The 26,801-nt window shown below is 39.6% G+C and overlaps 1 protein-coding gene across 4 annotated transcripts in view; it reads right to left on the bottom strand.

Moving 5' to 3' along the window:
* FOXO3 (forkhead box O3) overlaps nucleotides 1–26,801 on the bottom strand; it is a gene marked incomplete at its 5' end in the record, with an annotated part of 112,691 nt that overhangs the window by 54,502 nt on the left and 31,388 nt on the right. The window lies entirely within an intron of this gene.

Raw genomic sequence — 26,801 nt, 5'->3', positions numbered from 1 at the left:
CGGAAGATCCTGACAAAGGCTGTAGAGCTTCAAAGTCTTCTCACCACAACCTCCCAGAGTAAGGATTTCTTTAGTTTTAGAGAAAGAATTCCTTTTATCGTTGTATCTTTTAGAAGTTAAAAGTTATTGGCTAGTACCAATGATTAATACAGTGAAGACAAGTATCTCAGACCAGACACAAGAAGGCACCTTTAACTGGGGTGCTGTGAACAACCTAGGATCTTCACTGTAGTTTTCATCAATAAACCTAAAAGAAGAAACTAATTGCTATGACTATACAAAAGGGGAGACCACTCACCTAACAACCTAACAAAATTATTACTTCAATCATTATTTTAAGATTGAGCAAACTCACCAAGAAGCATGAAAATATTTAGAAATTAAATTTTTCGCAGGAAACTAAATAAGAATTAAGAAAAGCATAACTGCACATACATGCCAGTTCATTATAGATAGTTTTATCAATACTCTTGCTTAAATTGTAACAAATACCAGATAAAATATTTAATCCTCTACACACGGCATGTGTGTAGTTCAGTTAATACTCTTTAGTCGGGGTCTTATAAAAATGTTAAGTAACTGCAAAAAATATAATAAACATGAGAAACACCAGCACCCACTTCCACTCAGTTGGGGACGCACTTGTGATTTCTTTGATCCTCACTTTTACACAAAGAAAAACAGTTTTTTACGAAATCAAAACACATCTAAAGCTTTACCAAAATGCAACACCAACTTTAACGTTTTACATTTTGATTATTTCCTGCCAAAATAAAGCGGCGATGTAAATCTTCTTTCCAAGTCCACATACAGTATTTACCCTGCAACTACAAATCTTTCCTAAAAAGTGCACTCATCCTAGACCCATAGCTCCATTCTTGCCACTATTTATTAAGCAAGCAACCTACTGGTCTGGTAAACTTGATAATTTCCCCCTTCACATCTTGAAATATAATTATAAAACCTAACCCTTTTACTTGAACTTCCTTGGATTTGTGCCCAAAGAGCTGTAAATCTTTCTAGAGTAAACCAAGAGATTTTTTTTTTACCACTAGTCCACCCTAAAAAAATGTCTCTTCAAAACAAGGAAAGGAGGTACACACCCTAAATTCCATCAGCCATGGGCTTCCAAGCTCAGACACAAGTGCCTGGGAAGCACGGGTACGATCTGATCCGGATCTTGCTCTCCAAGCAAGTGAGAGAACTTTTCCCCAGAACATTCCCAAAATACCAAACAGGTTCTCACTAGAAGAAGGAAATTTCCCTGCTCCAACACTAACTAGCCTCTGATGTCTTTGTCATTTGTATGCAATCCAGACGTCAAAACCTCGGTGGCATGATGACTCCTACCTACCCATTAACTTGGTACCTATCTTCACTGAGGAATACAGATTTCTCCATTACTTCAAAATTCATTTCACAAACGAACCAATGCAACTTGCAGGTCGTTCTCTCTCTCTCTTTTTTTTTTTTTTGGTGAAAGGGGGAAACTCTTGTATCAACTGATCCCCAAAGAGGAAACATTAAGAATAGTCAATATCATGAAAGGAGGAAGATTTTTCTTGTTTAGACCAGTATAGGAACCCACAGCCTAAGATCTGAATTTTATTAGCCAATATTCTTTACTCCTTAATGAATCAGCACGACCTCGTATAAATACCTGATTTGTTACAACTGTGTTTTCTACAAAGGTCAGAAGATTGACAGGGGTATATTCCTTTGCCTTCCTGGAAAAAGGTTTTGTGATTTCTTATTGTTAATGACATCAAAAAAGCAAATACCCAGGAGTAAGAAGTCTAACAAGGCCTACCCAGGGTGAAAACAGGCTTTTCCACAACTGAAGGGCCAGGCCCGGCGGCCACAATGGGGCTGAGCCAGTGTCTGTCAGTTCGGTGCCTGAGACAGGGCTGAGTTGTCCTTAGGGAGGGGCCTGGAGGTAGCAAGCGTCTCCACCCAAAGTGAGAAGGAGAGACATTAAAGAAAGCTTTGCATGTGCAGGTGGGTTCACGAAAACCTACTTACCACAAGTATCTTCTACTCACCCACAGAATGTCCTACAACTCCTATCCACACTCACCAATGACCCAGAAACCATGACAAGAAACAGCTTGTAAGCTCGTCAGGAAGACTCCAGAGACATCTAGGGCTCAGGATGTCTGCCCTGACCCCTCCTGAGGGCTAGCCCAGAAGCACACAGATTCCTCCCCAGACTGGACAGTGGAAAGCATCCACAGATTCTGGTAGGCTTCTGAGGCATGCTTCGGTCCTATGATGGGCCCACAATGAGAAAGGGAACCACGCCACAGAGCAGAGATGGGCACGTGTCACCTGCCCGTCTCAGACTCCTTCTGTGGCCTCTCAGACCTGGGAAGCGGCCGATGATCCTGCTGCCTCCACTGCCGCTCCGGAAGGGGAAACACTTCCAGTTTAAGGCCCGCATGATTCTAGGACTCCAGAGAAGCACGTTTCTGAAAGAATGCCTGAATGGGAGACATAGCACACGGGAGGCCCCAGCTCTCCCACAGACCTCTGCAAAGTGAGTCACTTCATCTACGTCTGCTGCTGACACCCCTGCTCTGAGTGAACGAGTAAGGCAAATGGACCCACACAGCATCCGTGGAAACTGGATGTGTGATCACCACAGCAACGGGGAAGGAGTGGTTCAGGAAGAATGCCTGCTGCTGCTTCCACACATGCTGGTTCCTTCCCCAGAGGGGCAGAAAGGCTCCCCTCAACGCCTGTGTAGCTGTGGGGAGAAGGGGGAACAGGGGAAACACCAGGAAAGCGAAGGAGAGAGAGATATTGAAAAATAAAAAACACCCCAAAAAAATATATTAGTGGGGAAAATAATCTCAACTCAACCATATTCTCATAACTCTCCAAGGGGCAGGGACTCTTTCCTCTGATTTGATCCCAAGCAGGAATTACACTGGACAGAGATCCATCTTCCTTCTTCTCTCCTCTGCCTTCTCCTGGCTGCTTCAAGTGGACTCTCAGGAACAGAGCAAACCTCAAGACAGAAAGTTTCCACTCCCCCCAGCTCTCCTGCCCTCCAAGAGGAAATTAAGGAGAGCTGCCCCGACCGCTCCTCAAAGCTTCAGATGCCTCTGCTTCCTTCTTCCCAACTCTGCAGACAGAACTTGCGATTGACTCCTCAGTGACATCAGGCCCACGACCATCCCTAATGTCATATAAACCTGACTGCATGAGCCTGAAGCCAAATTCAGGAGAAGCCCTCCTCGCACGCCCTGCCATTAGGCATCGCCTGGCCGGCAAGCACTGAGTGGCCTGACCGTGGGGAGCTAAGGCCCTCTCGCCTCCAATTTTCTCCCCCACAAGTTGTGCAAGAGCCTGGACCCCTGTCAGGTGTAAGGCAAGGCTTCTCAGCCTTGGCACTACTGACTATTTTTTTTTTTTTTTGCAGTACGCGGGCCTCTCACTGTTGTGGCCTCTCCCGCTGCGGAGCACAGGCTCCGGACGCGCAGGCTCAGCGGCCATGGCTCACGGGCCCAGCCGCTCCGCGGCATGTGGGATCCTCCTGGACCGGGGCACGAACCCGTGTCCCCTGCATCGGCAGGCGGACTCTCAACCACTGCGCCACCAGGGAAGCCCTCTACTGATACTTTGAGCTAGAGGATTCTCTGTTGTGAGGGTGTGGTCCTGTGCACTGGAGTATGTTTAGCCCCCCCCCACCCCCCCACCCCCCGCCTCTACCCACAGACTCCAGGAGCAGTCCCTCAGTTGTGACAATCAAAGGTGTCTAAATGTCCCCTGGGGGTAAACCTCTTCCCCTGACAAACACACACAGGTCCCCTGCTCATGCTGAGAACTACCGGCTTAAGATATCACTTCTGCGTATTCTCTTTGTAAATTCCTGTTTTCTTAGGGGGAGAAGTAAGACATGAACTGCTACAAGTGACTAAGACTTCAGTGTGAATTAATCTTTGTTGAGAGGAGTACAGCCTGACAAAGACATAATTACACTGAGGGCTCGGCCTTTGTGGCAGGGCTGAGGGGGGGAGGTGGGAATGGAGATGCCACCAGTAGGAAACACGGTATAAAAAGAAACAGCTGACTCCCCATTAGCAGCAGGGACTTGACGCTGCTTTCCATTCATTCATTCATTTATTTATTGTAAGTAATCCCAGGTTGCCTTTCTCAGTTTTTTGTTATGTGAGTTTATCAACTTTTAATTGGGCTTTCTGATATTTTTTATTTAAAAAAATTTTTTTAACATCTTCATTGAAGTATAATTGCTTTACAATGGTGTGTTAGTTTCTGCTTTATAACAAAGTGTATCAGCTATACATATACATATATCTCCATATCTCTTCCCCCTCATGTCTCCCTCCCTCCCACTCTCCCTATCTATAAGGGAACAGAATGGAATCCACCTCTCTGTCTTACCCAAGGAATACAGGCTTGGCACTGTAAGAAGCTCCAGGACTACAGAAAGTCTGAACCTCACCAAACACCCATGACCAAAGGGTGAAACTGGACCTGGCCACTGAAACGAAGCCAACAATTCCAACATTCTGCCTGAGGACTGTCTCTAGGAGCCCTGGACAAGCGTCCTGGTGCCCACAGAGAAAACTGGAACAGGTGAGACGGAAGCCTACGATGTGGAATGACTGATGGTGGACTCACAGGGATGCAAAATCACACTGAATAAGCAACAAGCAACTTATTCTAGGAGTTCTACATGATATCCAAAAGGATAAAACATGGTTCCTGCCCTCAAGTTGCTGACAATCAAGTTGAGAAAAGAAAAGGGTAATTACACATTCATCGTCATCACCATCTAACAGCAACAGCTAAGGTTTATTGGAAGCTTATAATCCCAAGCTCTGTGCAAGTCACTTTATGTCCATTATCTCTTTCAATCCTTACAACATCACTATAATATAGGGAGTATTACTATCTCCATTCTATAGCTGAAAACTTGAGGTTCAAAGTGACTACCTGCCCAAAGTCACAGAGCTGATAAGTGATGGAGCTGAGTCTCGAATATGGATCCCTTTAATTCCAGACTTCTATGTAACCAATGTACAATGAATGCTGTGCTAAAGGCCACAGCACCGCAGGAGTGCAAAAGGGCCAGAGTGCTGAGGACTGGCAGACTGCCAGGATTCTCAAGGAAAGCCAAGAACTGGGGTTGGCAAAGGAGAAGAAAAAGTGCTTCCAAAGCAAAAAGTTCTTTAAAAATTAGCTCCCTGTCTCACAGCAGCCTGATCAGCTATTGGAAACGTTACTGCCCAAAAGGGAAATCATAGTCTTTCCTTCAAAGGATTTAGAGGCTGGAATGAGGGGCTTCTGCAGGCAGGCACAGCTGAAGGCCAATAAATGCTGGGTTTTCTTCCAGGGATAAATGGAAGAAATCAAAATTTTTCTGATGGACTCAAAGCTTTAACTTTCTTCTCACAACCACACCATTGCTCTAGGTCAGTGGATCCTCATCCTGCAGAGTTATGGACTCTTCTGAGAGTCTGGTGAAGGCTACACCGCCACTTCCCAGAAAAATGTCCATGTACACAGTCTTCTGCATACCATTTAAGAACACTTAAAAGGCTTTACACTTTACAAGGGCAGGAGGACATGAATCCCTAATTTGGCCCTAGGTTTGGATTTCACTTTTTTCAGGCATTTTCTTCCTAATGATCCATCTACTCCTTCCAAAGCGGGTCTGTACTGGACTAAATTTGGCCAATGAGGTGAGAGATCCATTCTAGTGATTTTTTTCCCCTGTAGTAGCTGAGGTGTATCATGCACTACACATATACGTAATTCTTTCTTCTGGGTGTTGCCTTGCAAATTGTATTTTGAATGTGACTCCTGACAGGGCCTTAAAAATGACCAAGGAAGGGCCCCGATTTGGTTGTGATGGCATCTGATGTCTCTGGGACTCACACAAGCAGTTAGTGGGTAAGGCAGCCACTTGCTTACATGAACAGAAGCTCCACTCCGTCACCCTGATAACTACATCCTGGATGAACTGCTGCTCCTCATGGGTAACTTCCTAGCTATTCAGGCAGAGCAAGGACATACAAGCTTGGCTTCCAAAATGCTTAATGGCAATTACACCAGTCTGCTGATTCACTAAGCAGTACAGGATGTGCCCAGCTATACACTCTATTTCTTCCCAATCTTATTTCATAAATTCCAATTTCATAAGAACATAGATTCTCCATCCAAACAAAATTATCCTAAGTGAACAACTGAAATACTAGTTATCCCCAAAATTTTCTTTGGAAGTGGAGATATAAATAAGACATGATTTTAATAAGCATTTTAATCGTTTTGGTTGTATCATTCATTCAAACATTTAAGAAATGCCTACATCTGGGATACTGGGGCAGGTCACAGGCACAGATAGAATCATTTGCTGAGTGTCAGTAATAAAACACTATGTGACAAAGACACCAGCCAGGCCCTGTATCAAATAAAACAACTTTTATCAAGTAAAGACATTAATAATTTTAATTTTGTTCTCTCCTACTCCAACCCCAAATTAAAGACTACAACTTGAAATCTTTAGTAATAAGCTGCCAACGACAGCTGCTATTGAAAAATAAAAGACTCTTACTATAAACAAATTACTAGTTCTGTCCAAGATAAATAACTTGGTGTCCTCATCCTCAGACTCAGAAACATGGCTTCATAATACAAATGATTCCAGTTCCACCAGAAAAGCGGCATGCCTTCAAACACACACAGCCCCTTCCGCCTATAAAACACTATAAAGTACTTCCATCTGTAAAGAAATACAGGGGCCCTGTCTGCTAAAAGCAGGTAACTTTAGTTTCTACGGGAAACATCTAGATTCCAGATGGAATAAACTGAGGCTACTTACCATCAAATATTTTCCTCCTACTTAAGGAAAAGGACAGGCAAAATAACTAAGTACTGCTAAATGTGTTAAGGAAAATGTTTCACACACAAAAACAAATAAAAAAGGCAACATGAAACCATGCAAGACTTCTAAGACAGGAATCAGTCAATGATGCTGTGTATCTCTGGGCTCCTGAATACAAGCACGGTCTGTTTTCTAACTCAAAAATATAATGAAAGGATTTAATTAACTTAAAGATCTAACAGAGGACACTGTTAGAATTGGTTTGGGAAATAAACCGTGCTCTCGTGCAAAGAATGTTATTTAACTGTTCTGCTCTAAGAATGATCTGTGGAGATTCCCTATGACTCCGTGCAAGTTTGGTCCTAAAATTTAACCTGTGAGAAACCCAGGGGGGTTTAGGAAATGGGATCCCAAGAAGGCAGTGACATGTCTTAGCTTGGCATGTATGGAAGACTCATCTGTCAGGCTTTGCAACCAAGCCTAAGTGAGATTTAAGAGTAAGACATGTCAAAGTAAAACTCTTAAGTCACTTTGTTATAAAGCAGAAACTAACACACCATTGTAAAGCAATTATACTCCAATAAAGATGTTAAAAAAATTTTTTAAAAAAGGAACTGAAGAGAAAAAACAAAAAAGAACCCTCTTAAGGACCATTAATCACACCGTCATGACTTCAGATACAGTCATACAACATATGCTTATGTAGGTCTGGTCTTTATTCTTCATCAGAGGTATTAGCATCCTACTTCAACAGTCTATAGGAGGAATTGTTTCAAAAGTGGGGCAATCATGGTCCAGCCCATTCATCGTTCTAAGTAATTAAATAGTACAGATGTGGCTATGAAATTTTTGCTATTCTTGAACACAAATAAACAGATGGCCAGTGAAGAAATAAGATCAGTTTTACAGCTGAGAATATACTATATTCCACTTCCAGTTTCTGAATGTCAAAGCTTGAGAGATAAATCTAAGAATACAATTGGTAACCAGAATAGGAAAATTATTTTTATTTCATTTGTTTGCTATACTCTAACTGTTAAGAAGTAGGAATAATGAGAAGTAATGCCTAGCAGAGCACCAAGTACTCAGTGGGTATTTAATAAATTAAATATTAGTTGGATGACTAAAAGGGGCCATTACTCAAACAATGACTAGCACACTGAAGATCCAGGTATCTCTTCTTTAAATCACAAATGCCCTAAGTTGGAAAGCGACGGTACCACTTCTGTATATAGGTGGAATGCTTTCTGCCTTGGGCCCACAGTGATACTGACTCCTTTTTTTATTCCCTATAACAGGCTCCGCTCTGAACAGTTAATGTAGTAAAAGATTTTGGCACAGACATCACATTTATCATGGATTCCAGCCATGAGGGAGTAACCTAGAAAACCAGACAGAATATATGAAACAACTGTTTTCAGACACTGGACAACAGGCAGCACAGTACTTAATTCCTGAGAAGACTGAAACAAGTGAGGCAAGCCCTATGATTGCCTGAACTTATTGCTAGGAGGCAGTTTCCAAGCCACAGCACAGAGAAGGGGGAACTCAGAAGATGGTAGTCACATTGAGTCAAAGGGTAGAGATCAGTATTCAGGGAGGCCAAGATGGCTAGATTTGGTGGGGCAGCACACCTGGGAGGAAGGGGCAGCACACCTGGGAGGAAGGGGCAGCACAGAGGTCCCCTAGAGCCAGGTTGAGTTCTGATCTGTGTGACAGCAGACTACCTGAAGTTGGGAAGAGAAGCACCAGAAAGCAGTTGGTCTAAGAAGCCCCAGAGCTCTACAGGGCTAGGGACAGTTCATGTTTCCACCAACAAAAATGGCAGTAATTCATTAATAATACACATGGCATCAGAAAAAAATCCTCATTAGAGTATCACCTTAGTACTGGCGCTAAATCATCCCTAACCTAACAACTGCTCCAGACCCACCCTAACGAAGCCTAAAAGATGGCTTCAAAATGATACAACTAAGTCCCAGTAACTTAACTGCATGCCAGAACAAAGTCCAGCACTACTTCAAGAAGTACAACAAAATCTATCACCCAAACAATATATGTCTGATATCCAAGCAAAAACCATCAGGCAGGCAAAGGAAGAAGAAATTATGACCCATAACCAGCACAAAAATCAATCAGTAGAAACAGACCCAGAAATGACAGGAGATGATGGAATTAGCAGATAAGAGCATTAAACAAGTTATTATACTGGCAGAGCTTCTCTAGAAAATAGTTCGGCAGTTTCTTAAAAGGTTAAACATAGAGTTACAATATGACCCAGCAATTCCACTCCTAGGCATATACTCAAGAGAAATAAAAATGTATGTCCACACAAAAACTTGTACACAAGTGCTCATAGCAGCATTATAAATAATAGTTAAAAAGTAGAAACAATCCGAATGTCCATCAACTGATGAATGAGTAAAATGTGGAATTAGCCATACAATGGAATATTATTCAGCAATAAAAAGAATGAAGTACTGACACATGCTACAACATGGATGAACCTTGAAACCATTATGCTAAGTGAAAGAAAACAGTCATAAAAGACCATATATTATACGACTCCATTTATATGAAGTGTCCTGAATAACCAAATGTACAGAGGCAGAATGTAGATTAGTGGTTGACCAGAGAGGAGTAGGACAACATGGGGAGGGACTGCTAATGGGTACAGAATTTCTTTGCGGGGTGAGGAAAATTTTGTAAAACTTGATTGTGGCAATGGTTGCACAACTCTGTTTATCTACTAAAATCCATTGATTTCTACACTTTAAGTGGATAAATTATATACCAGTGTGCATTATGCCTCAACAAAGCTGTTAAAAAGTTATTATAAACATACTCCATGTAGTAGGAAGGCAGAGCAAAAGGAAGTGGAGAAATGATAGATACAAAGCAAACAAATCCAGTGGCACATCCAGTGAAGAAAAATATAAGATCTCAAATAAAAAATATACTGGTTGGGATTAATAGCAGATTAGACATTGCAGAAGATCAGTAAACTTTAAGACATAACAAAAGAAACTATCCAAAATGAAGCGGAGAGAGAGAAAAAGACTGAAAAACAAATTAACAGAGTATCAGTGAACAGAGTATCAGTAACCTGTGGGACAATATTAAGCTGTCGATACATGAAATCGGGGTCGAAGAGAGGAGAGAGGGAAAGGGCAGGAAAAATAATTTTAAAATAATGGCTATATTTTTAAAAATTTTGATTAAAAACTATAATCCCACAGATCCAAGAAAATTTAACAAACCCTAAATAGAATAAATATAAGGGAAACCACACAAAAGTACACCATATCAGAACTAGCAATAAAGAAAAAAATTAAAACCAGTCAGAAAAAAAGACACATTAAAAAGAATAAAGAAAGAACAAGAGCAAACTGCTTTTCAGAAACTATTTTAAGACAGGAGACAATGAATGAACATCCTTAACAAAGGAGGGAGAAAAGCTGTCATCCTAGAATTCTATACCTAGTAAAAATGAAGATAATATAAGACTTATTCAGACAAACAGAAGCTGGGAGAGTTCACTGCCAGCAGAGCTGCACTGTGAGAAATGTTAAAAGAAAGTTCACCAAGCAAAAAGAAAATGACACCATATAGATGGACATTTGAATTTAAACAAAGGAATGAATAGGCAAAAATTATCAATACTTGGGTAAATACGAAGGATTTTTTTCTCATTTTCAATCTTTTTAAAAGGTAATGACTATTTAAAGCAAAATAACAATAATATATTATGGGGTTTACAACATACATAGAAGTAAAGTAGGACTAAACAGGAAGGGAGAAAGGCACTTTATTGTTTCAAGGATCTTACACTCTATGTAAAGTGGTATATTTGAAGATTGACTGTAATCAGTTAAAGATGTACAAACCCTACAGCAACCGTTATAAAATAACAATGAGGTACAGCTAAAAAGCCAAGAGTAGAGATAATAGGGATTCATTTAAACAAGAACAACAACTTAACTCTAAAGAAGGCAGGCAAGAGGGGAAAGGACACAAAGAACATATAGGAAAATAGAAAACTAATTACAGCATGGTAGCTTTAAACCCAGACAAGTCAATAATTACATTATATGAAATGGTCTTTTTAAAAAACTCTCTAAATAAAAGGCAAAGATTGTCAGATTGGATCAAACAACAGCAATAACAAAAACAAGACCCAACTACATGCTATCTACATACATATAGAAAGATTAAATACAAAGACACAGATAGGCTAAAAGTATAAGGAGTGAAAAAAGCTATATCACACAAACACTAATCAAAAGAAAGCTGAAGTAACTGTATTAATACCAGCTCAAAACATATTGCGGTGGGATGAACTGGGAGATTGGGATTGACATATATACACTATTGATACTATGTATAAAACAGATAACTAATGAGAACCTACTGTATATAGCATAGGGAACTCTAATCACTGCTCTGTGGTGACCTAAATGGGAAGGAAATCCAACAAAGGGGATATACGTATATGTATAGCCGACTCACTTTGCCGTACAGCAGAAACTAACACAACATTGTAAAGGAACTATACTCCAATAAAAATTTTTAAAAAATATATATTGTGGGGCTTCCCAGGTGGTGCAGTGGTTGAGAGTCTGCCTGCCAATGCAGGGGACATGGGTTCGTGCCCCGGTCCGGGAAGATCCCACATGCCGCGGAGCGGCTGGGCCCGTGAGCCATGGCCGCTGAGCCTGCACGTCCGGAGCCTGTGCTCCGCAACGGGAGAGGCTACAACAGTGAGAGGCCCGCGTACTGCCAAAAAAAAAAAAATATATATATATATATATATATAGAGAGAGAGAGAGAGAGAGAGAGAGAGAGAGAGAGGATGAAGAGGGACATTCCATAATAACAAAGGAGTCAACGTTTCAAGAGGATATAATAATAACCTTAAATGTTTATTTGCCAGTAATAGAATTTCAAAACACTTGAAGCAAAAACAGATAGACCTGAAAAGAGGAGACAAGCCCACAACTACAGCTGGATATTTCAAAATTTTTTCACAGCAATTGACAGAACAAGAGGTCCAAAATGAAGCTGATCATCTTGATCTAATTGGCAATTATAGAACACACCAGCCAAAATAGCATATAACATTCTTTTCAAGCACACATTAAACATTCACCAAGAGAGATCGTATTCTAGGCCATGAAACAACTCGCAATAAATTTTAAAAGGACTGAAATCATACCAAGTAGTTTCTCTGACCACAAAAGGATTAAGAAAACAATAATAGAACGATTCCTGGAAAATCCTCCAAACACTTGGAAATTTAAAAATTCACTTCTAAATAAACTATATAGGTCAAAGAAGAAATCACAAGGTAAATTAGAATATAGTTTGAACCAAGTGTAAAAACAGACATTGTTAGATACAGCTAAAGCAGGTGTTAGCAGGAAATTTATTATCTTTTAATGTTTATATTAGGAAAGAAGAAAAGTCTCAAATAAATGATCTAAGCTTCCATCTTAAGTTATCAGAAAAAGAGCAAATTAAACCTACAAGCAAAAGGAAACAAATAATAAAGAGCAGAAAGTATGGAACTAAAAACATAAAAGCAAGAGAGAAAAATCAGTGATACCAAATGCTGATTCTTTGAGAAGAGCAATAATATCATATGACTCTGCCCAGACTAATAAAAAGAGAAAGATGAGACAAATTGTCAACACCAGGAATGAAAACAAAAACACTACAGATCATACATGTATTAAAAGGATAATAATGGAATAATATAAACACCTTTATGCTCAAAAATTTGACAAGTCAGATGAAATGGACAAATTTATGAAAAGACACAAACTATCAAAACTCACTCAAGAAAAAAGAGAAAAGCCAATAATAGCAACTCTGTCTATTAGATAAATTAAATTAGTAGTTAAAAACCTCACAAAGAAAACTCCAGGCTCTGAAGGATTCACTGGTGAATTCCACCAAACATTTTAGGAAAAGATAATACAAATTCTACCAGAAAGCAGAAGAGGGAACAATTTCCAACTCATTTTACAAGATTACCATTACCCTGATACCAAAATCAGACAAAGATAGTATAAGAAACTTACAGATCAATATCTCTCATCATAACAGAGACAAAAATTCTTAACAAAACTTTAGCAATTTGTGTTGCTAGAGACTCTAGCAACAAAGATAACATATCATGACCAAGTGGGATTTACCTCAGGAATGCAAGGTTGGTTTAACATTGAAAATCAATGTATTGCATCATATTAAAAGACTAAAAAAGAAAAACCATAAAATCATCTCAATAAATGTGGGAAAAGCATCAGATAAAATTCAATATCCAATCATGATTTTAAAAAAGAAAAAAAAACTCAAAAAAATAGTAAAAAGCCAAACAATTCTGAAAAAGAACTAATTTGGAAGGCTTATACTGTCTGATTTCAAGACTTATTATAAAGCCACAGTAATAAAGACAGTATGGTATTGGTATAAGATATGTACATCAATAAAACAGAAAAACAGAGTCCAGAAATACACTAAGGTGGTAGCTCAATGGATAAATTAACAATACATTAAAACTAACTCCAAATGGATCAGAGACTTAAAATTAACAGCTAAAACTATGTAGCTTTTTGAAAAAAACAGAGAGAAAAACCATCATGATTAGACAAAAATTTCTTACAACAGAAAATGCACAAACTGGAATTGCCCAAAATTAAAAACTTGTTCTTCAAAAGACACTGTTAAGAAAATGAGCAAGCAATCAGAGACAGGAAAAAAACTGCAAATTTTATTTCTGAAAAAAAAAAATTGTATTAAAAAATATAAGGAACTCTTGTAACTGAATAGTATGACCACAAATATTCCTAGTTCTAAAAACGGCCAAAGATCTCAACAGACACTTGAGCAAAGAAGAAATACAAATAAACACATGAAAAGATGCTTAACATTATTAATTATGCAAATTAAAACTATGGGATATCTACCATTACACACTTAGTACATTCTACATGGATAAAAGTAAAATAACTGACAATTACAAATGATGGAAAGGATGGGGAATAACTAGAATTCTCAAACTTGGCTGGTTTGGTGGTCTGGCAGTTTGGCAGTTTCTCATAAAGGTGCATACGCTATACATAATCCTATCCCCTAGCTATTTACCCCAAATAAATGAAAACATGTACCTCAAAAAGACTTGAACATGAATATTCCTAGCAGCTTTATTCATAATAGTAAAAAAAAAAAAAGCACTGGAAACAACTCAAATGTCCAATGTCCATCTACAGGTAAATGGATAAAATATTATGCTGTATTTATATAATGGAATATTCACACAATGGAATACTTCTTAGCAATTAAAAGGAATGAACCACTGATAAAAGAAAGACAGGAATGAATCTCAAATGCACTATGCTAAGTGAAAGGAGCTAACACAAAAGGCTATATACAGTATGACTGGTTATATAAAATTCTAGAAAAAGCAAAAAGCAGGCTCAGATGTTGCTAGGGGCCAGGAGTAGGGGCAGGGGACTCAATGAAAAGGAGGAGCATGAGGGGACTTTTGGGGGTTGATAAAAATGTTTGAAATGTTTTACATCACGATTGTGATGTTAGTTACACAACTGTACACATTTATTAAAACTCAAATTTTACACTTAAATTGTTAAAGTTTTAATGTATTCAAATTATACAATTCAATACATTTGATGAATTTTTTCCATGGGTGAATTTCAAAATAAATCACCATAGGTTTTTGTTTTTGTTTTTTAAGAGAGAATTTTATTTCAGTGTAAAATTATACAAATACTTCAAACAGCAGGATGGTAGGGAAAAAAATCTTTATCCTCCTTGGGTCACAAATTGGTGTAGGTGCGGGTGGGGAGTGGCGTTAGGGAACAGGAACAAAAAACACGAATGCGAGAAAAATGTGGGGCTTGTTCTCTGAATTGTTTGAACTGCTCTTATATGCCCACACCCTACCCCCATCCCTTATATCTACTTGTAAAGGACACAGAACGGGAAGGTATTTCTGTCTTTCAAAAATCAACCCCCGCCCCCTGCCCCCGCACCCCAGTCCTTTATCTATTCTCTTTTCCTCTTTGACTCGGAGCACAAAGGTGAAGAGACCCAGCCTGTTAGGCTGAGAGGTCCAGTCTCATGACTCTCATCCGTACAGACTTAACACTGAATTCTCGTCTCTTAATTCTACTGCGTTTCTTGTGGGGCAAATTGCCCTGCAGCTAATTTCCTGATCAGGAGTCCCCAATTAGAAACTTAGCAATTTACAAGACTTTTAGATGCAGTCCTTTTAGTTTAAAATTACAAAAAACAATAACTATAATATTAACGAATACTAAAATAAAGGGGAAAAAAACAAGGGCTCTCCAACAGGGGAACAGTTAAAAAACATTACAAATCCATTCAATCCTTGCCCTCTTAAAGTAATAATTTTAAAATAGTCAACGGCTTCCCTGGTGGCGCAGTGGTTGAGAGTCTGCCTGCCGATGCAGGGGACACGGGTTTGTGCCCCGGTCCAGGAAGATCCCACATGCCGCGGAGCGGCTGGGCCCGTGAGCCATGGCCGCTGAGCCTGCGCATCCGGAGCCTGTGCTCCGCAACAGGAGAGGCCACAATGGTGAGAGGCCCGCTTACCGCAAAAAAAAAAAAAAAAAAGTCATTATGATGCCCACGTACGGATAAAAACAAAACACATAAATCAAAGAACAAACTCTCTTAATGTAGCTAAGTAAATATTTAATATGCATATCATCTGCAAGGAACTCACATAAAATAGGAGGGTTATAAAAGGTTCCCCACCCCAACATCTTTCTTCTCAAAAGTGTACAGTACATATGTGTGTATGTATATATATATATTTTTTATACATAGTAGTTTGTACCTCTTAATCCCCTCCCCCCATCAGGTCCCCATCCCTCTCTCCACTGGTGACCACTAGTTTGTTCTCTATATCTGTGAATCTGTTTCCTTTTTGTTATATTCACTAGTTTGTTTTATTTTTTAGATTCCATATATTACATCATACAGTATTTGTCTTTGTCTGACTGTGCGTATATTTTTTAAATCCAAGGTGCACGTTTCCTGAGCTTAACGAAAGGACTCTAGCCTAGGCAACAAGCATCCCTGTGGTCAACAGTCAAGTCCCCTAGGCATGTTACCGGCACATATGTATGTTGTCAGCCCTAAGCTACAACTGAAGGACCTGCGATGATGTGTACTGCTAAAGGGGTTTGACATGAAGAAACAGGTGAGAACAACACTGCTTCCAAATTAAGAGGTCACTTTGTTGGTCCATGTGGCTGACCCAGAAACACAAATACCTCCACCCTAAAAGTGATCCATAAAGTTATTTAGAGAGAGATACAGTGAGAACAAATTCACTTGCCTATCTGGTACCTCTGCTTCCCTTCTTAACAAAACCACCTTCAATCTCAATACTCTATGCTCATCACCACCTTGAAAGAAGTAGACAGGACAGTGTTTGGGCTAATGTTAAAACTAAAGACGGACTTCCCTGGTGGCACAGTGGTTAAGAATCCGCCTGCCAGTGCAGGGGACATGGGTTTGATCCCTGGTCCAGGAAGATCCCACATGCCATGGAGCAACTAAGCCTGTGCGCCACAACTACTGAGCCTGCGCTCTAGAGCCTGTGAGCCACAACTACTGAGCCTGCGTGCTGCAACTACTGAAGCCCGTGTGCCTAGAGCCCATGCTCCGCAACAAGAGAAGGCACTGCAATGAGAAGCCCACGCACTGCAACCAAGAGCAGCCCCCGCTCGGTGCAACTAGAGAGAAAGCCGCGTGCAGCAACAAAGGCCCAATGCAACCAATAAATAAATAAATAAATAAAATTACCCCCAAAAAAACCCTAAAAAAACCCTAAAGAGATCAAGACCCAGCGCTTTACAACTCTGCCCGAGATCATTCAGCTACCAAGCAGCTGTGCCTGGCCTAGAACCCAGCCCTGTGGACACCGGGGTACTCTCCATGAATGGTGGACACTACCCCCAGTCAGCACAACCAATCCTACCCATCGCCTTCTTCCAGAACAACTCCAGGAACCTGTCTTGTCTCTAAGCCCTCACTGAAACAAAACCTTTTGGAAGTGACATGATGATTCACAATTCATTTTGGGGGAAAAGCTAAAAATAATAAGGCTCAGAGATAATCCATTTACTCAGCTTACCAGTTATAAACCATCACTTTACTGAATATGAATTACAGTAGGCTGATCTTAAAGACATTTAAGAACAAACCTGCAATAAGCTCTTCTGCATCATGTCCTCTGGTAACTGTCCATTTGGATTAAGGCAAAATCCTGAGGTCCAGCGAACAGACACTCACAGCTGGAGGAAGCACTCTGGCTACTTCAGTGTTAACAAAAGGAAACACACTATACTGCTGAGCATTAACTGCGGAAGCTACTATCCTGAGGTTGAAACAAATCTGTCCAGGGAATTCAGGGCCAGTTTTCTGACCCTGGGAGGATAGAAGTAAAGGAAAAGTTAAGCTTCTTATTTTTTTTGCTCTGAGAATAGCATGCTTCTCTTCAAACGTTGAAGAACTGACGATTAGCAATGCTAAACCCTATAAAAGTATCAAGGCCAAAAGAAGAGCTTTTAAATTGTTTTCCTCTTATAAACACACACTGGAGTGGTTTTCAAATAAACCCAAAGACAGCTAAAAGGGATCCTCAATGGTACACTCTGTTCAGAACCCCTAGAGTTGGCTAGCAGGTAGGATATTTGGTTTCCTGATTTCTGTCAGGGTATTTTTGTTTCTGGATTGTGTTTTTGATGGAGAACTGCAGGAGCATCAGAAAATGGCTGGCTTTTCTTTTCTTTACGCAAGTTCTGAAAAGTTCTTTGAGTAGCCTCCTACTTTGTTCAGACTGTGTTCCTAATCCAGTCCATGTTCCATTTCCCTCTGGAGGAAAAAAGATAATTCCCAGTTAGAATAAGCCTCTTTGGTAGAACTGCTTGTAATACTAGAAAATAGGTCTGTGATAGCCAATTCTAAATCATGTTTAAGTAGGAGTGCCCATTTATCCACGCATCAAGTTTTCCAAGAGGCTGAACTAGAGATTTCACTCAACTGAAGCATTTTAAGGATGATTCTGAGTATAAAAGAGACATGCTGAAAACAGTGAAACTTAAGGTGATCTTGAGGCCAACTGGGACCACGCATATGAAATTCTACATTACCCCTGATGAATAAAATGAGGGAACTAGATTAGAATTTCTACATATCTTTCAACTCTGACATTCTATGATACTAAGGTCCTTGGAAAATGGCAGCAAATAGGATAAACAGTACTGAAGGCCAGACCTGCCATCAACTCTCAAACTGCTGTTGTCATGAACCAAGACACTGGCAATGATCAAGATTAGTTCTTCCAGGATAACCCACTGTCAGAGAATACACATTTCAGTGCCTGCCACATAGTAGGCATCAATAAACATTTATTGAGTGAATGAATATGTTTCTCCCTTAACATCTGAAGTAAAGCATCCAGAGAACTTAAAGTCTGTGAGCCGTTAAAGGATGCTTATATATTACTACATGTCAGGATGGCAGACAAACAAGAATATGGAGCCTCCCTTAGGCTTTGGAGACTGAGCAGAATTCATCCACAGTCACCTGGGCATCTGAATAGAGCAAGACAAACAGGGTTTGAAACAAAAGCATCTTACAATCCAATCTTCAAGACATAAAACCTTACCAGGATCAGAAAACACGGTATTAGCGAAACAAGTTTCTGATAAAGGAATGTAGGAAATATCATTCTTCTACAGTATTTCAACTAGTGATTTAAAAAAAAAAACAAACAACAATCCTTTCATCTCCTAAGTATGTCCTTTTCGGTAGGAAAGACAAAATATACTATAAATTAAAGTCCAGTTCTAGGGCTTCCCTGGTGGCGCAGCGGTTGAGAATCTACCTGCTAATGCAGGGGACATGGGTTCGAGCCCTGGTCTGGGAGGATCCCACATGCCGTGGAGCAACTGGGCCCGTGAGCCACAGCTGCTGAGCCTGCGCGTCTGGAGCCTGTGCTCCGCAACGGGAGAGGCCGCGATAGTGAGAGGCCCGCGCACCGCGATGAAGAGTGGCCCCCGCTTGCCACACCTAGAGGAAGCCCTCGCACAGAAACAAAGACCCAACACAGCAAAAATAAATTAATTAATTAATTAACTCCTACCCCCAACATCTTCTTTAAAAAAAAAAAACACATATTAAAAAAAAAAGTCCAGTTCTAAATTCCATGAGTCTGAAAACCGATGACAATACCTTGCCCCTCAATATTCTAGTAACTTGGGGGGGTTCATTTGTTTTTTAAACATAGCAAAACAAAAAACAAAGCCCAACATGAACACTTGCTGGTTGAATTACCATTGCCTCTTCAATATACTCCTGTTGAGCTATCTTTATGGGACCCTCATCCTGACCCCCTGGTGTCACAGAGGGTAACAAAAATGAAAATCACACACAACAGTGGCCAAGTAGCCAGCTGTGCAAATCAGCAGGTGCTAATGGTGATCAAAATACACATTTTAACTACTTAAAACATGCAGAACGATCACTAAACCCTTGGTAGAAGTAGGACTGGCTGGTAAAAGCACTGGAAAAAGTTGTGGCTCCCTGGCTTTCTGAACCTGCCTGTTCACAAGGCTGCTTCCTGGCAAGAAGAAGAAGAAAGTTTTTAATGGGGTTTCCTTAATCACAGCATGGCAGAACTATGCAGACACATCAAATTTGAGAAAACTTTTTTTCTCCTGTTCTCCTTTTGATTTTTGTTCTACCCGTGGCAAGAACAGAAGAGTTTATAAGGTGTGTGTCAAGAACCCAAAGAGTTTAAGGCGAGGGGGAGGAAGGTCACAATTGCAGAAGCCTGATTACTATGCAGAAAACACCACCCTCCCAGACAGACGTGCCAACAACAAACTGCCCTTGGGAAGAGAAGCCAGGGTACAGTCCGTGGCAGTGAACAAAAGGGGTGATGTACTGTGGAATTAGTTTCAGAAAGAATTCCTCATCTCCAGAGTTTCTGGATTTCTAGGCAAGAGCAGCAATTAGTCATTAACTGAGAAGAACATCATTGACAACCAAGAAAGAGGCTTTGATCACAGAATTCTGGTCCTCAAATCCTTAATACCAAATTAGCTGTGTTCCCATCCTGCCCCACCTCTCTTAAATTTATATTGTTCCGTTTCAGACCAAACTTGCCTGGACCAAAGTTTGTTAAGACACAAACTGTCTTAATTTACTTGTAATTCTTATATTTAAAAAATCCAAAACATTTTACCAAAGACAATCTGCAAAGCAAATTAATTGTCAAGCATCACATGTTCACATTATAAGATTTAAAAAAACTTTTTTTCTGGTCTTTTTTTTGGACTGCATTGGGTCTTTGTTGCTGCGCACGGACTTGTCTCTAGTTGCGGAGAGCGGGGGCTACTCTGTTGCGGTGCGTGGGCTTCTCATTGCGGTGGCTTCTCTTGTTACAGAGCACGGGCTCTAGGCGTGCGGGCTTCAGTAGTTGTGGCACGTGGGCTCAGTAGTTGTGGCTCGCGGGCTCTAGAGCGCAGGCTCAGTAGTTGTGGCGCACGGGCTTAGCTGCTCCGTGGCACGTGGGATCTTCCCGGACCAGGGCTCGAACCCATGTCCCCTGCATTGGCAGGTGGATTCTTAGCCACTGCGCCACCAGGGAAGTCCTCCGGTCTTTTGAGTGATACGAAAGTACCACATTTTACAAAATAATTGCATCTTGTGACTTCTCCTTTGAACATAATTTTCTGTCCTACCTCAACCTCATACTACATACTGTTTTCTCTGGCTGAAGTCGCAGGCTGTCGTTCAACTTCAGTTCAAGCACAGACCCTAAAACTGTAACATTTATTTGTTGTTCGAACACAATAATGAACAATGAATGTGAACTGAATATTCCTTGTTCACAAATAGGTCAATGTCAAACATGATGTACTAATAAATCATGGAAACCTCCACACTCCAATACAGTTTAAAACAGGACTATTCATTCACTCACTTCAGGCAAAGGCACGATGCTGTTAAATGCTACCTAAATTCAAGAACAAAAAAATATGTCAGGAAGTCTTCCACATAGTCATCCAAAGGTACAAAAATCCACAACAATTTAACCTCTCACTGAAGAGGTCAAAGGAAACCAAAAATTTTCACCTCATTTAGTCACCAAGATATGTACTGCTGTCTTTCCATTCCTCTTTATTACTTATTACATCCACCATAATTCTAGATTTTCATAAGCAAAACTTTCCTGAAATATCTATATAATACATCTCCTCTAGCACCTTCTGACCTCCTCAATAAACTAATTCTGCATGACGCTGAATCATCTCCTAATAACCACTCAGATTAGAATCAAACATCATCATTTTAGTCAAAATGGTCTGAGAGTCTGATACTGCTGTTTGCATTTGATCAAAAGCAAATCATACTCTTTCAGGGTAGCTTAAGTCACCATTCCTAGTCAATTTCATAGTCAAAGATTCTTCTAGGAGTTCTCAGACCTGTAGATATTTTCATGATCATTACAAAACATTCTGTTAAAATTTTTAAACTGCCTATAATGTACCATGTAGAGAAAAATTTTAATTTCAAAAATAGAACTAAGCTCTGAGCTTCAATTAAGTTGATAGATTCCAGATTCCTCCTACTGCCGTGAAGGAAAATGACGATACACACTCAATTTGGGAAAGGCTGTACTTTACCCAAAACTCCCCAAGGGATCACCCCTCTCTCCCCCATTAAGCAGAGCCCCCTTCCTGCATTCTCAGGTTATATATACCTAGAGATAAGAACAAACCACGTGATGTTCAATACTCTATTTTCTTTCCTAGGCCACAGTGCATGTGAATGTTCTAGGTACTTAATTTTAAGATCACCAATGCTGTTAAGAATCATGATAAATTGGAAAAATATGACAAGGAAAGAGAACGTTTTCTTTATCATCCCTGAAAAAGTGAATAGTTTTCATGGATGTCACTTTACTTGATCTACTCATTTTGTTACACTCGTTACTAGTCTTCAGCTATGAATCTGTATAAGGTATTTAAATGGCAAAATGAATAACTTCTTATAACTTTAAAAAGAGAAATGGCAGATTCTGCCAGCCTCCTTTATTCATTTGTAAGAATGGGGTCTGTCTTCGTCACATTAATTTAGCACCAAATGAGTTAGTGGGCACAATCTCTTCTGAAATCACCCAACCTTCTGTAAGAGTGATCTGCCATTCTAAGAGTAAAACAATTTTTACTGAAATCAGTCTGATTCATCTTATATATGGTACCACCAGTAAAGAAGAAAACAAATAACTATAGAGCTTGAAACACAAAAAGGAAAAAAGTCTTACACTGGAAGGAACGTCAGTTTGCCACATTCCAACCAGAAAGTAATCTTCAAACCAAAGATGTCATTTATCTCAGAAGACACAAATACATTTCCTGGGTTTTAGTAGAAATATATCCTTAACCTTATCTTATTCCCTGAAAATCACTGCCTAGTCACACTGAGAGAAACACAAAAATACTTTAGTGTAAGAAGGAGAAAGAAAAGCATCTCACCTCTCTATATACTTAACAGCTCCCTTAAGTCTATACTTAAATCTCATCTCATCTCTAAGAGCTTCAAATGGGCATAACACACATAGACACACACACATACTCCTATATTGTTTATCAGCTTTTATAAACAGTGCTTCACATCTCAAAGGTTTTTCTTTTCTTAAGGTCCTGTCTAGTTCTTCTAGGTGAATATGAGGTACAACAGAAGACAACATATAGCAACAGGTGGACTCAGAGTGATTTCTTATAATTCTTTGTACCTATCTTAGACCAAGTCTTCTGAGGCTCTCCAAAACCACTTTAGCCAATTCCCAAACCTCACACAGAACAAGGTCTTGCGGGCGACTTGGTTATTCTAAAAAACTTTCTTAGGCAAGTGGGACTGGAAAGCCAACAGTCAAGCTGTGTTTACGCTGCTATCGGGGTAAGGTAGAAATTTACAAAGACTTCTTTAAAGTAATAATGCTCCGTGTTGGCAAGGGCATGAGAAATGGGCATTGCTGGTAACAGTCTAGCAGGTTTTTATGAAAGAAAAAAAGAGAGATACTAGGAAGAAAAGCAAAGCTTTAAAATTATGCATAGTCTGATGCATCAATCCCACTTTTAGAAATAAAAGGAGATGTGCATAAAGACTTAACTGTAACTCTAAAAGATACCTGCACCCCAATGTTAACAGCAGCATTATTTACAATTTCCAAGATATGGAAATAACCTAAGTGTCCATCACAGATGAGTGGATAAAGAAGATGTGGTATATATACACAATGGAATACTACTCAGCCATTAAAAAAAAGAACGAAATTTTGCCATTTGCAGCAACATGGATAGATTTGGAGGGCATTATGCTAAGTGAAAACATAACAATGAAAAACAATGTGAGATAATGAAATATTATGCCATCATTAAAATGAAGTCATTGGACAGTTAGCCCAGTAAAATGAAAATTTATGTTCACACATATGTTCTTATATACACTAATATAACATTCTTGAAATGACTAAATTATAAAAAGGGAGAACAAATGAGTGGTTGCCAGGGGTCAGGGTGGAGACGATAAAAGTAGGTGGGTATGGCTATAAAAGAAAGAGTAACAGGAGGAATCCTTGTGATAGAAATGTTCTATAGCTTGACTTATCACTGTCACTAACTTGGCTGTGTGCACTACAGTTTTGCAAGACACTGCCATTGGGGAATCCAGGAATGGCACATGGGATCTCTCTGTATTATTTCTTACAACTGCATGTGACTCTACAATTATCTCAAAATAAGATGTTTAATTTTTTAAATGAAGTCATTAACCATTGTTAATGACACGGAAAAGTATCAATAATTCCACCCCTTTTATGAAAATTAACCAAGACATCAAACCACGAAGTCCCTGAGGCTTCCAGGAAAAACCAGGTTTCAAGGCCATAGGTATAATACGTAATACTAGCCAACCAAACAACCAGAAAATAAGTACACTAAAATGCTAACAATAAACTGCAGTATTACAGGTGATTTTTATTTTCTTCATTTTTGCAATCTATGGCTTTCACATTTTCTTCAACGAACACATATATTTTAATAATGAAAGAGAATAAACTTTTAAAAGGCTTACATCTTTGCAGTACCAATTTGTGTTAAGCTAATCCTCCCAGGTAATAAGGTTTTGTCAGTAGTCTCTTAAATAAGTGAATGGCTTTAAAAAACAAGTGCAACTATGTATGGTGATGGAAGTTAACTAAACTTATTGTGGTAGTACTTCAAAATGATATACATATATCAGATCAGTATGTTGTACACCTAAAACTACAATGTTATATGTCCATTATATCTCAATAAGAAAGAAAGAAAGAAAAAAATTAAGTAAATAAGTAAATGGCTTACCCCTCAGAAGCCTGGAAAGACAGCTATATCTAGGGGCAAGTGGTGCTAGGCAGCAACTCAATCTTTTGCCCAAACAGAGGGCTGGTATAGCCAGGTGGGTCTTTTAGGAAAGAACCAGCTACCCAACATCTTGCTGGAATGTGGCTACACTCTGAAAGGAAACTTGAAATGGGACAATCCACAACCACAGTCAAGAATAAATGGGATGAAAGAAGAGGATGGAATCTGTCTGAAGAAATGGGACAGCCCTTAACAGAAACAATTCATATGGTGGATGTGGAGCGAGCTTGCTTCCCAGATACTTATTTTTCGAGGGTGGGAGAAGGGTTTTACAAAACTAAACCCACTGAAATACAGTCAAAAATGTATTAAACTTGGGAAAGGCTTCTGTTCCAGATCACCAAGAGAAAAGACCAGAAGCATCTTTGTAGAAACACAAAATTCCCATCGAGTTCCAGGGCAAGGCACATACTGCATAAAAGATCATTATGAGAAGCATTATGAAAAGCCTATAATCTTAAAATATTTATGCTACTTCCTAAACAAAATAGTAAACACCATTCAAAAAAGGAAAAATAACTGAATTCAAAACTTAAATCCACAAACTCTAGTTGTGATATCTACACACACACACAAATTCTAGAACACACACACACACACAATTCTAGACATAGCTGAGAGCATACAGATATATACAAATTAAATATTTGGGGGTCCTAAAATAAGCAATAAAGTTAGTACCTAGCAGGATTATACTTTTTATATAAAACTGCCCTGTTTAAAAGAAAATCCCCATTTAAAAAGGTTATGCTTTTAAAGAACATTCCCAAACCTGTTGCAATTCAGAAGGGTCATTTACTTATTAACTGGAATAATATCGGGGTAAAAGGAAGATGGTGGACAGGAAATAAAAAACAACCTACTCTTGCAAAGTTATTCTGATCTAGGAATATGCAAACAGGTCTCATTCAATTTTTCTAATAAACTCAAATTTATTAGAGTTTATTACATCTCGAGTTTACATCTCAAGTTTCTTATATAATAACTGTTACTAATCTTTCTATTAATTGCATCTAAAAAGAAAAGGGAGAGAAAAAGAATGTGCACAGATGAGACTCTGAGAAATCTCTCCCTGGCCATAGTGAAAAGCCAAGAATAAAGAAGTGGAGGTTCATGGATGGAGAGAGAGGGCCCTTGTCCTAGGCTGGAGGTTTCCAGCCACCACCAGGTTGCAATAAAAGGAAAAGATACTATCAACCATCTTCATCTTGCTATATAAATCTGGTTGGCATTCCTGGAAGCCATTTGCCTGCCAAACCAATTCCATGAATGGGAGCCTTCCCAGAAAATATTCAGAATTCCTTCCCTAAATTTCTGTTTCCATGATGGTGAATTTCCAGTAAGTCAGTCGCCAGAAAATGTGTAACACTCCTCCCCCACCCCACCCCCAAATCCGGATGGCCCCAAACCTTTTGGAATTACGCTTCTGACTCATGTTGTACTTAACAACTTTGCTCAAGAGAAAGCTCTAGATTTTTCCTCCTGTTTCCCAGCAGGCCCAGCACAGAGAGCTGGTTCAGAGCAATGGATCAGTGTGTCTCAGGGGCTCTTTTTTGCACATCCTGCTTGTGGTTGCCTCAGTTTCAGTTTATCACTCAGCAACTGCTTGGTAATCCCCTGTCATCCCCACCCTACGAGTGTCCGTATCAACAGAGTTGGGGAGCAAAGAGTCAGCAGAATTCAGCCAATCCCTTCCTCCTCTGGACTAAGATTAGAGTCACATCAAGTGAAGATGAAGAATCCACTGAAGAACACAATTCTGGGGCGAAAAGACTGCTTCAAACTGAGAGAAGCAAGGTGGTGGTGGGGTCCCTCACTAAACTGGGGGAGATAGAAGAAAGGAGGATCCAGAGGAAGGCAAGAATTAAAGCAGAGAGAACCCACAATACTGAATTATTATCAACTGCTTGGGAACCAGATCCTTAAAGGAAAATACAAGCCTCACCAAATAATTGGGAACCTCAAAACTCTATGAGAGGAATTATGTTTCTATTGTTTATATTAAGTTTTTTCTTTCTTGCTTTAGGTTGAAGGTTCACAAACTCTAGCTCGGAATTTATGGGTTTAGAAGAGGTTATTTAACAAATATTGCTGACCAGGAGTAGTTTCAGCAAAGGACGAAGAATCACTAACTTTAAAAAAAAAAAAAAAAGCATGAATTCTAATTTTAGTACCTCTTTAGAACTGTAGTAGGTGGCATGTGATGGACTCTGTGACACATCTCAAGAGCCAGGCAGACCTATGTGCTTATTAAAAATTAGAGGAAACATGAGGTTTGTTCCCAAAAAAGCTCTCCAGCTACCACCCATGGTATGGCTGAACTCAGCCACATACAGGTGTACAGTATGAGCCACCAAAGCCTATTAATACTGCAGAATATCTGTGTTAAAAAAAAAATCCTTGAAACATATTAAAAC

This window comes from Grampus griseus (assembly GCF_964374135.1).
Source record: "Grampus griseus genome assembly, chromosome: 13".
NCBI lineage: Eukaryota > Metazoa > Chordata > Mammalia > Artiodactyla > Delphinidae > Grampus > Grampus griseus.
This window is presented reverse-complemented; position numbering and strand designations above follow the sequence as displayed.